Genomic DNA, 12,159 nt, shown 5'->3' with positions numbered 1-12,159 from the left:
ACTCTTTCTATCCCAACCTTGTCATTGGCCTGGGGTCCTTCAGCACCACCGTGGCCCTCCCAGCCAGCAACCCCTCCCTTGTCAGATCTTGGATGCCCTCCACCTCTCAAATCTGAAACTCCAACCTCGCCTCTCTGCCCACCACTGCCACCTTGCCAACAACTCCCTTATGCACATGATGCTTACATCTCGCTGATACCTCCGAGCTCCCCAAACCTATCTGCTGAGTCCCTTTCTTCAGCTCCTTCCCTGTTCAATGAAATCTCTGGGATCACCACTGTAACTGCTGCCTTGTCAATACACCTAACTCTATCCACCACCCCAGCCAACACTGGACCGCATGTCCATCTGCTGGTGGGGTGAATGCTGGAGCTGCAAACCCAGGGTCTCCAGTGCTAGGGTCCTGCAACCCTACCCAGCACCCTCTGTGTGTCCCAGTAAGATCTTTTACCATTCTCCATCACTCCTCAGCATTCGCATCTCACTTCCAGCAAAAGACATTCCCACCTACATCACACACACACACACACACAAATAGAATCCTCCCTTGTTAACAAAGTGTGTTCACATAGGGTCATTTGACCCACACACCTGGGACAGGCAGGCACAGCAAGTGTTATTATTCCCACTTTGTAAATCAAGAAACTGAGGCTCAGAGGGGTTTCATGTACACATCAGACAGTTATTAACAGAGCGAGGGTAGGAACATGGATTTCCCAATTCTGGGCATCCCAGGTCAAGCGGTGCGGTGATTTTACCAGTGGGACCTTGGTATCCAGAACGAGCTCCCACATCTCTGGACACTATCCAAATTCTCTATCCACCTCTAGGGTGTGCTACCTTCTCAACTATGATTCAGTTGCTCTCAAGGCACCTGAAGTTTATTTACCCTTCATGCTACCAAAAAAAAAAAAAAGCAGAATGATCTTGAAAGCAAGAAGCAGTTTTTTTTTCCTTTCCTCTGAGAGTTGTTACCACCGATTGTGTTTCCTTGTGGAAGTGTTTGGCTGGTAGAGGATTCTCAGAGTCCTCGGCTGAAACAAGACAGTTCACCCTCTGCTCCTGTGGTCTGGTTCAGAGCTCGGGAGCTGACCAAGGGTCTGATCAGGAAACATCTTCCCATGGAAGCCAAATGCGCGTCTGGAGACCCATGAAGGTATCATGGAGAAGAATCTGCTGGGTGGATCCAATGCTGTGGGCTTACATGGATGAGATGATTTTCTGTAAACACATAATACGAGCCAAATCCACTTCCTCTGGGAATGGGAGTCCTAAGTGAGTCATATTCTAGTCAATTAGGAATCTCAGCTCTTTCCCAGGCCTTCCAGCAAAGCATGCACACCAGAGGGAATCTGCTTCTGTTAATATAAAAAGTACTTCCCTATCCCAGTTCCTCTTCCAGTACCTTTGTTTGTGTTGCACCCACATGGCTGTACATGGAGGCAAATATGCAAAACAGGTGCCGACCTCCCGTGTGGCCCTGGGCCAGCCTCCGTGCCTTCCCGCAAGGCCACCTCCAGGATGTCTTGTTCTTTGACCTGCCTGCACTGGGTCAGTCCAGGGGGCTGACCCCATCCTACCCCATAAGAACTGATGTCTGTGGGATACACCAGAAGCACTGGACTGGGACGCGGATGGCTTGGCTTCTAACTGTGTGAACTTGGGGAAGGCCCATGCCCTCCTGAGTCTCCGATTCCTCCTCTGCAAAATGAGAGTTTTGCTATGGGCGAATCTAACTGGGCAATGCCATGAGGACTGCTTATGTTTTCACGATGAAGGGGACTCCGCAGAGCAGAGAGTGCTGCAGGGAGTTGAGGACAAAGGAGCTGCTTTTATACAAGATTTATTTAGGGGCTCATAGTTATGTTTAGAATTGAACAATGTTTTTGCCAAGCTCTAGTGGAAATGGAAAATGAGGAACAGCAATGTATCAGGCGATGAGGAGCAAATAAAAAGAAGGGAAAGCCCAGGCCTGCTCGTGGGTGAATCAGCAGGCAGCACACACCTGCGGAGCCATTGATTCATGCACATTTTAAGTAGTTTTTATGGACAGATTTTGAGGAGAGATGGAACAGGATTGGACTGGGCCATTGGGCCATTTAAGACAATCTAGGGTGCTCTTGGTGGCTCTGAGGACAGCAGTTTAAAAGGATGCCTCCTAGTCCTTGCCCATGGCTGCCTCATGGGGAAGCTGTCACTGTCTCTCTCCCAAACAGGGTGGGGTGGTGGGAAGAACACAGAAATGTTGTGAACATTAAATAATAATATCCACACAAAATACGAGCACGTAGCTTTCAACAAATGCTAACAACTCTTCGTGCTTCTGTGGGTCATCTCAAAGGCCAAGGAAAGGGGAGCCTTCTCCAGGCTCCCAGCTGCACTCAGGTCCCACATGTTCAGGCGTGCCTGCCCCGCTGCTGCCCTGGGTTTTGGCCAGTGACCAATGCCTTCAGCTCTCCTCCATCCTAAGAAGGGAGTCCCAGGGCTTGTGGGGAGCACAGCACCAGTGCTGGGAGGCAGTGGTCATACTGGTTCAGAGCACCCAGCAGAGTCTTAAGACTTGTGTTGAAATCTTGGTCCTACCATTTACTAGCTGTGCTGCCTTAGACAAGTGTTACTTTAATTCTCTGAGGCTCAGTTCTTCATCTCTAAAATGTGCAATCATTTGTTAAATAAACAGCTGTGGAGCAAATGGGAATAAGGCCACTTTCCACATGGGAGGTCTTTGTAGCAATTAAATGAGGTAATTACTAGGCCAACTGATGACATAGTAGGTGCAATGATTAATTTTATGTGTCAACTTGACTAGGCTGTAGGGTGCCCAGATATTTGGTCAAACATGATTCTGGGTGTGTCTGCATGGGTGTTTTGGGTGAGATGAACATTTGAATCATTTGAATCAGTTGACTGAGTAAAGCAGGTTGCTGCTGCCCACCCCACCCTGACTGTGAGTGGCCCTCATCCAATCAGTTGAAGGCCTGAATGGAACAAAAAGACTGACCCTCCTGCCTCACTGCTTTGAGCTGGGACATTGGTTTTTTTTTTTTCTACCTCCAAACTCAAACTGAAACATTGGCTCTTCCTGGGTCTCAGGCATGCTGAATGCAGATCCTGGGACTTGTCAGCCTCCATAACCATATGGGCCAACTCCTTATTTTATATATGTACATATATGAAATACATACATTACACACATATGTCCATCTCTCCTATTGGTGCTGTTTCTCTGAAGAACCATGACTAGTACAATAGGTGCTTAAGAAAAAAAATAGGTTGCTTTTAATGATTGCTATTTCTATTACCTCAAAACTAAGCAAGAAATGACGTCTAAATGTAAAGCTGACTGAAATTATGTCAAGGGATAGGAGGAAATGACAATAATGACTTAAATAGCACTTATTATTTGTATGCTATTCACATGGTATCTTTTATCTTCTAAAATGAGCATTTATAATAACATGTGTGTGTCAATTGTGGCAATATCATTACCTTAAATTCTGGGAAATACATTTTTAAATATATATTGATAACTACCGCCTTCTAGTTGTATAGTTCTTTAAAATTAAAGAATTATATTAATTGGACTATGATTTTACCATTCCCTAGTTATGATGAAATCACTGATATGCAAACCTGACGGTCTGCTAACGAGGGTGAAGAAAGCGCTCACTGATTGCTTCTGCAACTTATAGAGGTGGTGAGGGGCTCTCACGAACATGCGCCCAGGAGAAAGCCATCACTACAAGATTCCAGACACAAGGGAGGACTGTGAGCAGCCTCAAGATGTGAATAAGGAAAGACTCACGCCTGTAATTTCAGCACTTTGGGAGGATGAGGCAGGCAGATCACTTGAGGTCAGGAGTTCAAGACCAGCCTGGCCAACATGGTGAAACCCCTGTCTCTACGAAAAATACAAAAAGTAGCTGGGCATGGTGGTGGGCACCTGTAATCCCAGCTACTGGGGAGGCTGAGGCACAAGAAACACTTGAACCTGGGAGGCGGAGGTTGCAGTGAGCTGAGATCGTGCCACTGCAATCCAGCCTGGGTGACAGAACAAGACTCTGTCTCAAAAAATAAATAAATAAATAAAAAGAAGAAGAAGAAAAAAGAACATGCCACAACAGCACAGACTACAGGTGGAGGAGGAAAAGAAGACCTCACCACTCTGTCAAGTGGACTTACCAATAGAGGAAGGGGGCGGTGGTGGCAGGGGAGGAACAGAGCAAGTCGATCGTGACCCATGATTCTGGAGATGAACTACTTTCTGACAATATGAGTATGCCTTGAAGTGATTCATAAGAAAAGATGCAGTCAGAAGACATGGTATGTTTAGTTCCTTTAAGGTTCTAGGAATAAAGGATGTAAGGGGATTTTAATCTTTAGTTGTATAGGCCATGACTTTGAAGAGAAAGGAAGATGTAGGAAGGGGAATGTTGGCCCGGGATGGTGTCAAAAGACACAGTTGATTTTCTGGTGATAACTCTGAGCTACCAGATATTAAATAGCCATCAAGAAGCACCGTGAAGACTATGAAGGCTATCAAATAACCCAGCTGGCAGAAGACTTGCCTCCTAATGAAGACTTTCAACTGAAATCTGAGTTGGAGAGGAAGACAGGCTCCATTATATTTACACTATGAAGGGCAATAAAAGATAAAATGCCCAATATTTTTTAGAAAACATAGCAGGAAGACTACCAGGAACAGTATTTATAGGCACAGTTGTTTATTCACCAAGGTTTATTGAATAACTGGTTGCCCTGGAGACTGTAACAAATGAATGAGATCCAGGCCCCATATCAACTGGAAGTGTCTTCTCTGAAGCAAATGTCTGAGGAGCTGTCGACCACCCCCGCTCTCACTGTCAAAAGTTTCATCTCTGAGAAGGGAGAGAGAGGTCCAGTCTCTTTAGAGGGCATCAGCAGGAAGTGATGCTGTGCCATGGACAGTATCATTTCTAGGCCATGCCAGAAACCCAGGTGTCTCCCTTCTCTCACCCTCTCCATTTAAACCATGCTGATCAATTAACCAGGCCTAATAACGTCTCCTTTCTAAAGCTCTCTGAAGTCCACTCTCTTCCTGTTTCTTGAATAGAGGTAGTGAACTTGGTCACTACCCTTGACCAAGCTTATTATCTCCTGCCAGACTTCTAACTGACAGTCCTTTCTCTAGTCTTTCTCTGGTCCCCATATACTAATTCCTTTAAAATGCAAATATTATCCCATCACTGCCCTGCTGATAACTCTTCAAACTTGCCCTTTGATCTTTAGCTAAAAGTCCAGCTTCTTAGCAGGGCCAGTCCCTAGGACTTGCCCCTGCCTCCAGTGCCACTTCTTCCCAATGCCATCCTGTCCACTCAAACCCAGTTTCTACTAACTACTATGCACGTTTAGCTCCATGAACACACCATTCTCTCTGTCCTCTGAGTCTTTACACATGCTCTTCCCTGTCTCAAAACATTCTTCTACTCCCTTCGCCCTGGTCTCCCAATCTCACCTGGCTCACTTCTTCAGCACAAAGGTTTAACATTTTGTAAATGTCAGGAAAGTGTCACAAATGATGGAGGTAGGAAGCAGTGGCCCCTGGGAAGCGGGAATCCCGGAGGAGGCTGCATTAGGAGTTCAACTATCAGAAAAGCTGAAGAAATTGCATGAGCAAGACCATGGAGGCAAGAAAAGTACTGGGCAAGCTGGAAAATTGAAGGCAGACAGATCTGCCTGGTGCATAAGAGGTGGGGAGGAATGGGTAAATGGGTGGCCAAGGGGAGAGGCTTGGTCCAGTGAAGCTAGAGAAGATGAGAGGCCTTGAAAACCAAGCAAAGGAGTTTAGTCCTTGTTTTACAAACAATGGGAAAAACTTGAAACTGGGGAGTGCTGATTTCTATTTTAGAAAGATGTGGCCAATGAGTGCAGAGGAATGGGGCTGGAGAGATGAGTGACCTTAGAGGAAAATGAGGAGATGAGGGCCCAGACCAGGGTGGCAGCAGGAAGAACTGGCTGAGGCAATGGGTTCGGAAAAGATGTGAAGATCCAACCCCCTAAACTCAATGCTCAGTGACCGAATGCAGCAGTAGAGAGTGACTCAGGAATCAGAGGGGACTTGAGATCCTCGCCAGAGAAACTGGGAATATGGTGAGGCCCATTGGCTGAGGTGGGAATCACAAAGGGGGAGCAGGTTTGGGGAAGATAATGAGTTAGTTTTGGAACATGTTGACTTCAGGGTGTAGGCTCTAGAAGCCCACGAGCATAATTAAAGTCAGACACAGCCCTGGTTTCAGCATGCAGGGCTGTTCACGGAAACCACCTGTTAGAGTTCATTTTGTCCTTCCTGGTGTCCTTGTGTTTCCATGACTCCTCTTTTTCATATCCCAATGAAGCAATGTGAATTGTTTGCTTTGCACGCCAAGAACGAGTCGTCAAAGCACAGGGAGAGTGGACATGAGCACCGGTGAGTGGGAGAAGAGTTGTTGTGCCAGGGCCAAAATTTTCACTAGGAAATTGTTTTCCTCCCTAAGTTTGTGTCAATCAGTCATACTCTGTTTCTCTTCCTTTCAAGATTCCTCCCAAGTCTCAGTGCTGACCTGCCCTCATGAGCAACCTGAACACTCCAGACAACACTGTTTCTTCGCTCTGAGCCCCTGGGGCACTTTGAAGTTCTCAGTGCGCACATTTTTCACATAGTTTTGTAGTTTCTCTTTGCTTTTGAACTCTTTGCAGGTGTACATCTTGTCTCCTTAACTAAATTCTTAACTCTTAAAGAGCCCAACTTATGTCAAACATTTTATTTTGCTGTTGTCACAATGCCTAGTACAGTCCCAGGTGCACATTAAGTTTTTAAAAGTACAAACTGGATTGAAACTGACATTGAATTCATTTGGCATAGAAAGGAGACTGGAAAACAACCTCCTTGAAAGGACATGGTATGAGAGGAGATAAGGTCGATGTAGGGAGGGAGATAGCGCCAGTTCCTACCATGCAGAGGAACATATCCTAACTTAAACAAAAGCTTTCCCTCTCTTGTAGTAATAATGATTTTGCATTCTAAATATACTTGAAAGGACAAGAATACTGGTCTTCTAGGTGCCAAGGAAGTTATCTTCTCAACTGGCTAAAACGTCCATTTTCCTGAGACCACCTTTTGTGATCAACAGTATGGGTAATATAAAAATGTGGAACTTGTCATTTATAGTGAATTACACGCCGTAGTACTTGGCGCCACTCAAATGGCAAGACTGAGAGTGAATCTTTCACTTCCTATTGGTTAGAGCTCCATTTGTGTGGCCATCATAATGGTCCATCATGTGTGTACCCATCATGTGTGGGTAACTTAAAAGGAGAGTATTCATGACTCAGCTCATGACATTTTCCCCAGGCAGAAGAGACGGAACAACCCCAAGTATTATGGTGGCCAGATTGTGTACTTGTCATATTGGAGAACGATGTCTATGGGAGAGGTGAGGAGAGGAGGCAGGAAGCTGGTTTTGTAAATCAATGAATCTCAAAGATTTCTGAGGCTGTCCTGCTACCAGTGCCTGGCACTCTACTATCCACATCACATATAATATGGATCCCTGCTCCCTGGACAGCAGGATGCCCTTTACCCTTACAGGACATTGGAATAATGGGACCACAACTTGTAGCTTTCAGTAGGAGACACAATTAAGAGGAGGAGGAGGAGGAGGTGTGGCTTGAAAGGAGGATGAGTAGGTCAGGCAATGGGTATTCTAAAAGCCCAAACTTGACCACCACACAATCTATGCATTTTTAAAAATTGCACTTGTACCCCGTATATTTATACAAATACAATAAAAATTAAAGCACATTGGGTTCTACTCTCTGGAGTAGCATGAAGCATGCCTCCGGAGGTCAGCAAAGATGATGGGAAAAGGCACTCACTAGAGTGCTTGCTTCACAGCTGTGCCAAGGACTTGACTCCCCATGCATTTTAGAGCATACCTTCCCCCTTCTGAGGTTCCCACGGGATAGCAGGGTAAACAGCAGGAGAGCTCCTTCTCAGCGCTGGTGGCACCAACGCCCCTTGGCTCTGGGTCACATTCCTCCACAGACTTCACGGGCCTCAGGTTACAAAGGCCCTGTTGCACAATTCTTGGGAGAGTGGGCATGGGGGCTGGGCTGGGATGACAGGCAGTGTCCTGCGCGTGTCAGAGATCCAGCGTGGCCGCTTGCCAAGGTGCCTCAGGGGATGGCAGCAAGAGGAGACTCTGCTGTCTCAGGATCTTCAGAGAGGTAGCTTCCTTTGCTTTTTTTCCTTCCAAGTCTCTTAAATAAAACTTGTCAAGGCTGCATCTTCTCCAGTAATTCAAGAGAAAACATTTCAAAAGTTTACTTGGCATACCTGTGTTTCATTTTACTGGAGAGATTTGATACTTCAAAACCACAATGAAGAATTCTGAAACTTAAACTTCTTTTATCTCTCTGTTTTTCACAACTAGTTTTCTCCTGTAGTTACATGGCATGGTGTGTGTAAAATTACTCAATGTATTACACAACTTTTAAAATTAATATGGAAGCTGAAAGCCATTACAACAACTGTTTAAAGCCTATGCCATGATGGAATGGTATTTCTTATGCTCCTTCTTGTTGGTAATTGCTTCATAATTATCTTTTATTAAAGGCAATCTGCATATAAAACCAGAAACATATGGAAAATCCTTACAGGAAGTTCACATTTTAGTTGGCTAAAAAACAATCTAATGGCCTAGAAAATACTTATCAGACTTCTCTAAGGCTAATGATGGCGCAGATGACTATAAAAATTAGGTCTCTATTTATATTAAAACATTCTTTAGTTCATTTCATTTTCTTTCAGAATTTGGATCTTTGGACTGATATTAATATATTTGCAATGAATTTAATTGGAAAAACGCTGAGTACCTGCACCCAGGGACTGCCCCGGCTCAAACTTGCAGATCAATTATGGATGCAAGACATATATAGCATCATGTATGGCAAAACCTGGACAAGTCTAAGGAGGCTCCTCCTATACTATCATGTTAATTCCAAATAGAATATTAATTCATTGGATAAGTCAGAGAAGTCTCATATAGAAGATATATTAGGTAAGTAAGGGTAGGTCAGTTACCACGGATGGATGTAATGGCCAGCCCCACACCTGCCAGATAAAGTGTTTACTCATCTGTACATTCAAGGGTGTACACACACATGCTCATAAAAAAAGTATTGTCTACCTAAACTGGAAAAGACAAGGCCACAGGAAGACTATATATTTATTATAAAGTAAAAATCTGGTAAATTGTATAATTTTTTTTTTTAAGAAAAAAAAGATTACTTCTAATCAGCCCTCAATTTACAGTAGCTAGTCAGTTTCCCTGGATTTATTTTCACTGTTATCTCAGTCTTTTGAATGGGGTCTTTGGTGCTTTTTCTTGTCATTAACCAAAGCTTATTTTGTATGGAGCTGCAGAGGCTAGGAGAATACCTGCTTTTACTGATAACCACACCAAAGTGATAAACGAGATTTCCTCTTTTTAGAATATTCTAACTTAGAAAATCAAAGAATTAGTTCAAATATGAACCAATACATTCATTCATTGTGGGGCAGAGTGTATTGGAGAGGCCACCAGGCTGAGAGTGAGGGGGCTTAAACTTGAGTCCCCAGCACTAACTAGCTTGATACCCTTAGCCAAGACACTTCTCTGTCTGGTTTCTCCTTCTGGAAATGAAGCTGTGGAATGGATGATCTTCTAGTTCCCCTCCGACTCTAAAATTCTGCAGTATGTGACAGGCTGCAGCAGCATGTGACTAACACAAGGGTCAGGGAACGTTACAGTCCATAAATGCAAATGGAGATGAATTAGGACTTTCTGTGTTTTGTGGGTATTAGCTGAGGTTCAGCTTAAACTTAGTTTTCAATGGCTATCAAGGAAGGAAGCCTAAAAACTGGACCAATGAGATTTTAATGTTTAAGGTCTTAAGTGGTTATGATTAGATCATAACCCAATTGTGAAAATCACAGTGACTTCTGTACAGCAGTTGAATGTGTGCTATAAAGTTAATGTGCAAGTGTATTTTGTTTTTATCTGGATCTCTCAGTTTTACATGCTGCGGGGACTATTACTACTTTCATAGAATGTGAGAGTATTGGCCTTACTGCTGTGACATATGTATTCGTGATGTGTTGGAGGTCAAGGAGAGTTAGAATTGTGTCCTGTGGATAGAGATTCCATCTCCTCCTCCTCTTGTCGATGGTTGTTTGCGTCCCCTGTGGGTAACTGACCTACCTGTCAGAACATGGACTCCTGCTCCCACTGAGGGAGCATCGCCATCAACTCTGACCTTGCAGGCAGAGCTCAGCTTGCCTGCCTGAGCTGTCCTGTGCTCCAACTCCGGGGTTGCAGTGTGCTAAGACCCAAGGGAGTCCACATGGGGATGAGTCAGGGCCTGGCGCTGGCCCCGTGCTCCGCCCCACTGGTAAACAGAACAGTTCTTTGCTGTCACTGAGAGCCTCTCGGGGCCCCAAGACTCCAGGAAGAAACAAGTATTGTAGAAGCCAAAACCCCAAGGCAAGGTAAAGAAAACAGAACTGTCCGCATCCCCAGCAATGATTTCACTGGCGGGAGTTGCTGGGAGCTGGGTGGGGGGTCCCGTATATGGTTCCAGCAGAACTGTTTTACTTACTTCTCAACCAAAAGCCCCTTCTTTTTTACTGCTTATTGGGGTGGCCTTTTGCCTTTCAAGGTTTGAACTTTCAAAACTCGACCTTAGAGTCAGTCTTGCTTGCTAACCCATAATATAACTTTTCACCGTTTATTACTTTTGTTTGTTTTTGTACTGGCTTCTATTAAAATACTTCCTTCAGTGAACTTATTTTTGTTTACTCTTCCCTGTCATTCTGGGGAGAAGCTATTGAAAGAAAAACACCTCTATATAGAAATATATCACCAGCAGCACAAGTGGACTACAGCCTCAGAAATGTCCTCACCATCCAGCTTCATGACAAGCAGACTGGCTGTTGGCAAGATGCACCCAGCTCTGCTTCTGCTCCTATGGAAACTTACATTACCCTAACACAGCTGGGGCACACGCTATCTGTGCTTATACTGTTCTTCCTAAGCTTGGAGACACACTTGCTTTGAGATCTCTCCTCTTTTTCCTTTAGACATTGGCAAGTCCTCTTCCGAGCTTAGCAATGTCACGTACCTGAACTGGAGGCATGGCTGGCTGATCCCTTCTAGCTCCCTCCAGCAGCGTCCCACCTTGACTATATCAGTAACTGCACTTCCTGTTATTTCTCCTTCCCGGTTGTCAAGGTCAAACCTGGGCTGGATATTGTGATGTCACAGAGTGGAATCCTCATTCCCCCAGATGGTCCAGCTAAGGCCCTCCTGGACAGCACTTCCTTTCCTGCCCACGGCGGGAGGTTGGGAAGGACATTCCCCCATTTCCACTTGCTCTACCATTCAAAACCTTGTGAGGGCCCTAAGGGAAGGATCCCCTTGCAGGTTATAAACTCACCTGCAGAATTATGGGATCTTAACTGTGGGGAGAGACCTAGAAGACCAGCTCATGACCAGATTCTCATCTAACTCCATTTTTTTTTTTTTTACTGATAAGGAACTGAGGCCCCACGTGGTGAGGTGACAGAGCTGATTCTAGAGCCCAGGTGCTCTCAGTGTCAGCCTCTGCCATTCTGACCACGCTGCACTCAGATCTTGCTCTACTCTCTGGAGTTTGTCTACATCACAGTTTTCTGGTATGCAGCTCATCAGACGATTTTTACCTGAATCCACCCATGACAAGAGACAATTTGGGTAATGTACATTATGGGAAGAGAACAGAGTCTCAGCAAAGATCATTAGTTTCCCCAGCAACGTAGATGCCAGGAGTGGCTGGCTGTGGTCCTAGCCCAGACTCAGAAATCCTAAGCCACCAGACCAATTCTAGATTAACAAGTAAGGTGACTTCTGAGTAACTAATATTTTCATTGAGATTTGATGATAAGCAGCAAAACTCAAACAAAAGTGCAGAGTTAGTGTTGGCAGGGCAAGGTGGCTCATGCCTGTAATCCCAGCACTTTGGGAGGCTGAGGTGGGAGGATCACTTGAGCCCAGGAGTTTGAGACCAGGTGGGCAATATAGTGAGATCCCATCTCTACAAAAAATACAAAAATTAGCCAGGCGT

The 12,159-nt window shown here is 44.9% G+C and overlaps 1 protein-coding gene across 1 annotated transcript in view; it reads right to left on the bottom strand.

The window, feature by feature from the left end:
• DNAJC5B (DnaJ (Hsp40) homolog, subfamily C, member 5 beta) overlaps positions 1 to 11,270 on the bottom strand; it is an 81,153-nt gene extending 69,883 nt beyond the window's left edge. Inside the window, exon 1 of the mRNA XM_011940881.1 lies at positions 11,110 to 11,270. The gene's annotated coding sequence lies outside the window, so the exon portion shown is untranslated. The remainder of the gene's footprint in view (positions 1 to 11,109) is intronic.
• Between the last annotated feature and the right edge of the window lie 889 nt (positions 11,271 to 12,159).

Source organism: Colobus angolensis, unplaced genomic scaffold, assembly GCF_000951035.1.
Source record: "Colobus angolensis palliatus isolate OR3802 unplaced genomic scaffold, Cang.pa_1.0 Scaffold194, whole genome shotgun sequence".
Lineage (NCBI taxonomy): Eukaryota > Metazoa > Chordata > Mammalia > Primates > Cercopithecidae > Colobus > Colobus angolensis.
The sequence above is the reverse complement of the archived record's forward strand: the minus strand, read 5'-3'. Positions and strand labels throughout refer to the sequence as shown.